Genomic DNA, 6000 nt, shown 5'->3' with positions numbered 1-6000 from the left:
CGTACATTTAAGGATGACAATTTCCCTTTATTTTCTACTTTAACTGCATCTGAAAATTTTTGAAATGCAGTATTTTGGGTATTATTCAGATCAGTATTTTCTAATTTTCATTACAATTATTTCTTTGATCTTTAAGTTATTTAGAAATTGGTTTCCTATAAATACATTTGCATCAGATTTTGTAATTAGCTTGTATTTTCTTGTTAGCATAATTGTATTTGATTGGAGCTGTGTCACTTCAACACCCAGACACTTGTGAGTTGCTTTATGTTGTCAGTGCTCGCGGTGCCTGAAAATAGTGTGTGTTCCACGATTACTGGGTGTCAGAAGTGGGGTTGAGCTTGTTTATTGTGTCTTTCAGATCTTTTATATCTTTCTGATATTTCTTGTCTGCGTGTCCCATCAATTACTAAGCCAAGTAGGGTAACAATCTTTGGGATGCATCACCTTCTTATAATCCTGACAATTTTTACTTTATATTTCTTCAGCCTCTGTTTTATTTTGGTTAGAATTTGCCTAGTATATCTTTTCCTTTCAGTCATTCTCTAATCTTACGTTTTAGATATTTCTCTGCATAAAATGTGATTTTTTTTTTTTAAAGTGAAAGCGGGTTTATTCAGGGAGATGCACACTCCATAGACAGAATGTGGTCCGTCTCAGAAGGCAAGAGCGGCCAAAATTTAAATTCAGATTGACCACACTCTTTTAAACAGCACATTTAACATTTGCATTTTATGTGATCGTACATACACACAGATACATGGATTCTGCACAACAAATTACTCCAGACAACAAATACCTGTTATCCCACATATTTCTGAGGGTCAGGGACCCAAGAGGGCCTTAACCTTGAGGTACTGGCTCGAGGTCTCACACAAGCTTCAGGCAAGACGTTGGCAGAGGCTTGGCTGGGGCAGGGATCCACTCCGTGACGGCTCACCCACACGGTGAGGGGTGGAGGCCTCACTTCCTCCCCCTGTGGACCCTCCAGAGGGCTGCCTGAGCGACTTCACCGTGGGCGGAGCGTCCTCAGAACAAGGGGTTCCGGACCAACCACTGGAGACACGCTTCCGTGGCCCGGCCTGAGAAGTCAGGCTCCATCACTTCCTCCGTGTTCTGCCGGCCACACAACGCCTCCTGATGTGACGTGGGGGGGGCCTGCCCATGGGCCCGGAGGCCGGCTCTCGGGGCGTCTTGGAGCCTGACGACCACAGTACCTCTCATCTGATTGCATTTGATTTCTGTCTATTCTCCTCCCTTTCATGTCCCCCTTTCTCTTTGTTCTGGCCTTATTTTCAGTAACTGTTTTGTCATTTCGGTTCTTCCTTCTTCTCGTTTGGAGGTTACACACTCTGTCCCTGGGCTTTTAGTGGCTGCCTAGAAATTGCTCGTTGCTTCCTGAGGTTATCAACGTCCGCAGTGCGGGAAAATCATACTTTTACTCGCACCCAGATGATACAGTGACCTTCAGTCTCGGAGACACGAGACGTGAGCATCGTGTGTTTAGGCCGCACCCCTCGCTCTCCTCCCCGCACCCTCCCCGTGTCTCAGGCTTCCAGTACGGGAGCTCTTCTTTATTCTCTCTTTTGCACACTTATCTTGAAAGCGACGGGCTCTCGGCCCTGGGAGTCCAGCCGTTTCCTCTCAGCATCTTTCTGCTGTCCTGGCTTTCACTGCTGCTCTCAGAGATACTCAGCCAAGTCCACGGCTTTCCAAAAGTCAGCTGTCTTACCTGCCTGCGCCATTTACGACTGTTTTAATAAGACAGGTCTGGGTGTGGGATTTTATTTGTATTTATTCAAACTGGGAATCTTGGGACATCTTTTTCTCACACTCGTGTCATTAATCGTTTATGAGAAACTTTCAGCCTCTATCACTTGATGCACCGCCTCCACCCCATCCTCTCCCTCCTGGCCTTTGGGGCTCAGGTGTGACGTTGCCCCCACCTTCGCCGCCCCTCAGCCCGTATCACTTCGTCTCCCGTTCCCTGTCCGGTTTCCTGTGCTCACTTGTCTTCCAGGTCATTCTGTCCTCATCAGTGTCTAGAGCCCTGTGAATCCCATCCATTGAAACTTTAACTTTAGTTATTATAGTTTCATTTTTTAGAAACTTTACTTTTCAATAAAGTTGGTTATTCTTTTTTTTTTTTTTAATTATTTATTTTTGACTGTGTTGGATCTTTGTTTCTGTGCGAGGGCTTTCTCTAGTTGCGACAATCGGGGGCCACTCTTCATCGCGGTGCGCGGGCCTCTCACTATCGTGGCCTCTTTTATTGCGGAGCACAGGCTCCAGATGCGCAGGCTCAGTAGTTGTGGCTCACGGGCCCAGCTGCTCCGCGGCACATGAGATCCTCCCAGACCAGGGCTCGAACCCGTGTCCCCTGCATTGGCAGGCAGATTCTCAACCACTGTGCCACCAGGGAAGCCCTGGTTATTCTTTATAGTTCCTTTCCTTTGCCTAAAACCTCTAAATTGTGTGAAATTACACAGTTAGCTTATATTCTGTGTCTGATAATGTCTGATAATTCTATCAGCTGAAGTCTTTGGTCATGTCTGTGCTGTTTCTGCTGGCACTCTCACATTTTATTAGAGACGGATCATTTTCTTTAAAACGTTAGTTGTGGGGATTCTTTGCACTCCTTCCAGAATGCAGGTGAGCCCCTCAGAGGGTGGTGTTTGCCCCAGGCCCCTCATCTCCCGCCTCCTGAGGAAAGCTGCCCGCATCACTCTAAATTCATAGGTTGATGCTTTGTGCCCTCCCCGCCCTGCCTGCAGTCCAGGGATAAGAAGTCGTCACTCAGACCTGTTTGGGACTAGCTCGGGACTCCAGTTTCTCTGGGATTTCCACCCACATTGCTCAGCACCAAGAACACGCCTCGCACTCCCTGGGGCAGGGAAGGTGTGTTTCGGGCTCACCCTTGCACCTGGGGTGTAACCTTTTGGCCTTGCTGTTTCTTTGAGGGGTGGGGTGTCTCTCACCCCTCTTGGGGGTGGTCTTCTGCCCCCACACCACTAAAGCCTTGGCAACTCGAGCCTCGAGTGATACTGGTCTACAAAGCCTCTGAAGGAAGGGCTTCCCCGCAGCCTCGACCTGATCATTCCTTGCTTTTTGCCAGCTTTTTGTTGCTTTTAAGATGTTTTTCATGTTTTATGCTCAGGTTTGGTGTTTTTCCCCAGAAGGGCTGGTCTGGATCCCAGAGTACCAATTCCTGAGCGGACACCCCGTCCGCTTCGGTGATGCCCCCCGTCCCCGGTGCACCTTAGGCCTCACCCCCTCCTCCTTCACCCCCAGAATGCACGATGCATGGCTCTCCTGCTTCTCAGCCCCTCACGCCAACCCCTAAACGGATGGCTCAGCCCCTCCTGCCTGTCTCATGCTGCCCCTCTGCCGCAGGGGCCTGGCCCTTCCTCAGCTTGGAGCGGGCCCAGGGCTCTGTCCCGTCCAGCCCTGCGCTAGGCCTGTTTAGGCCTGGGGTGCATTGGTAGGCAAAGCACTGCCGGCAGAGCTGCCCCCTTGGCCGCTGTACCTGCTCACCCCTGAAGATTGGCCTCCCCACCCTGTGCCCAGGCCTGCGGTCTCCCACACCCTCATACGCCACGCAGGCCCTGGCGTGTCCTGCGGGTCAGGCTGGCCCCAGGCCCTGGGGAAGGCCCCATTCCTGGGCTCTGGCTCAGCCTCTGCTCAAGGGTCCAGGAAACTGTGGGCTGCTTTGCATAGGTGCTGGGTGGCCCCCACTCCTGCCCACCCCACCCAGACCCACCTGGACCCCGGGGAGGAGTGACTCAGCCCAGGGCATTGGCAGCGGGTGGCTCTGGCAGGCATGGTGTATCAGCCCGTGGCATTCCTGGGCTGGGCCATTGCTGGCTGGGCACTGCCCTGGGCCCAGGGCCACTGCCCGGGGCTTGCTCATTCCCCCTGACTGGGACTGTGCCCCCTTGGGGGTGGAGAAAGATGAGCAGGGCCAAGGGGACCTCAACCCTCGGCTTTGAGTGGAGGTCTGGGCTTTTCTGAGAGCTGCAGAAAGCCGGGTGGGTTCTGTGTAGGAGCAGGTGGGCTTGGAAGCCAGCAGGGACGGAACTTCCAGCCAGGTGCACGCCTTGCAGGGGGGGAGGGCCGCCGTGAGGTGGGCGAGCCCGAGGTGGGCGTGCTGGAGGGAGCACAGTCTCAGGGACCGGTGAACGTGGCCAGAACGAGGTCTTGGGGCAGCAGGCATGGTTTTTGGTACCAGTGGGCCTGGTCTGGGGTGGTGGACATGATTTCATGCACTGATGGACGCAGTCTGTGGGCTGGCGGGTGGCCTCAGTGGGCGTGGTCTGTGGCAGGTGGGCGTGGCCTGGGCAGGTGGGCGTGGCCTGGGGCAGGTGGGCGCGGTCTGGGGCCGTGGACGTGGTTTCCGGGCGGGTGGCACCGTCTCAGGGCCCTTCTCTCTCTCTCTCTCTCCCCCAGGGCTGCCAAGGGCCCTCCCAGCGCCGTGCCTAGTGTGCCGTGGCTCGCTGCCGCCCGCCGGTCCCTGCAAGCGCTGCCGCTCGTTCTGCGCCGCCGTCCTGCAGGGTGCCTCCGTCGTGCCCCTCGGCAACGGGCCGGGCGGCGGCCTGTGCACCCCGTGACGCCAAGGACCGGGACCAGAGAGACGCGCCCAGGCCCCGCGGCCTCCAGTGCGTGGTGTGTTTCTCTGTAAACCTAGACATAGGTGAGGGACCTTGTACACAGAGCTATTTTAGCGAAATTGTGCGATCTTCACCATGGTATTTCTTATGGAACCTCTGTCCCCACCCTCTCCCGGTGCCTGCACCCCATGCCCGCCCGCATCCCGGGCCCCTCGCCCTGCATCCCGCGTGCCACACCACACACCCGTGTCCCCAAACCCACACGTCTCTCCTCACCCCGCAACCGGCACCCCTCAACCCGCACCCCTGCGCTGGGCAGGTGAGGACGAGAGCTCCTGGTGTGCGGTCTCCCCCACAAGACCCCCTCCTCTGGAGCCCCTCCCTCCTTGCTGGGGGACCCCGGCCGGCCCCCCAGCGGCCCCTTGTTCACTCAGTGATTCAACAAAAGTCTGCCTGTGCTGGTCCAGGTTCTTTGCACCCAAGCGCCTCCTTTCACCCTGGGCTGAGCGAGGGGGTGAAGGGGGTGCCTGCACTGGGTCAGACCCCTCAGATTGTGCCGCAGGTGGACTTCCGGGCCTTGGCTCTCAGTGGGCCGTGCAGGCTGTGGAGACCAGAGGTGGGGGAGCCCCTGCAGCCTCTCTGGGCTCAGGCTGGGGTGTCCCAACCACCCGAGCCTACAGGGGACAGGGGGCCTGCGAGGGGTCTCGAGGGCCGGTTCTTTGTGGACATTGGGAGGGTCTGTAGCCCCCAGCCCTCAGAGACAAGACAGGAGCCCCCGGGGACAGGGGCCCGTCCCCACCATGCTTCTTCCCCATGAAGTCATGTGGTTGGATTTGCCGTCCACTTCCGATCACCTGCATCCCCTTGGCCCTGGGATGGCGTGTTCAGCACACCAGGCGTGTCACCTGGTGGGTGGGCCTGTCCTGGGGCGGCCCTGGAGAGAGGGCCACTGCGGTGCCTACTGGGCCACGTGGGGCCTCTTCGCCGCTCCGGGGAGAGTCACTGAGTACGGCCGTCCCCACCTCTCCCCTGGGTGATAATAAAACAGGTTGTGGGGCTCGCTCCCCGGCCTGGCCTGGAGGGCAGCACCTGGCCACGCAGCCTGAGCTCCCGCAGCACGTCCTCCCCTGCCTCACGCCACCCGGCTGACCTGGGGGCCCAGGGAGCTCCTGCAGCTCGACTCAGAGAGGGGGCCAGAGCAGGGGCGGCGGGAGGACTAGCCTCTGACCTCCTGGCCACCCCGAAACACGCCAGCCTGCTGCTGACCGCACCCCAGGCCAGGCCCACAGGTGAACGCTGCCGGGCAGGCGCCATCCCCATCAGCTCTGCCTCACTGACAGTGCAGAGCGGCGGGTGGTGACCGGAGCCCCACGGTGCCCACGCGTGCTCTGGG

This window comes from Balaenoptera ricei, chromosome 10 (assembly GCF_028023285.1).
Source record: "Balaenoptera ricei isolate mBalRic1 chromosome 10, mBalRic1.hap2, whole genome shotgun sequence".
NCBI lineage: Eukaryota > Metazoa > Chordata > Mammalia > Artiodactyla > Balaenopteridae > Balaenoptera > Balaenoptera ricei.
The sequence above is the reverse complement of the archived record's forward strand: the minus strand, read 5'-3'. Positions refer to the sequence as shown.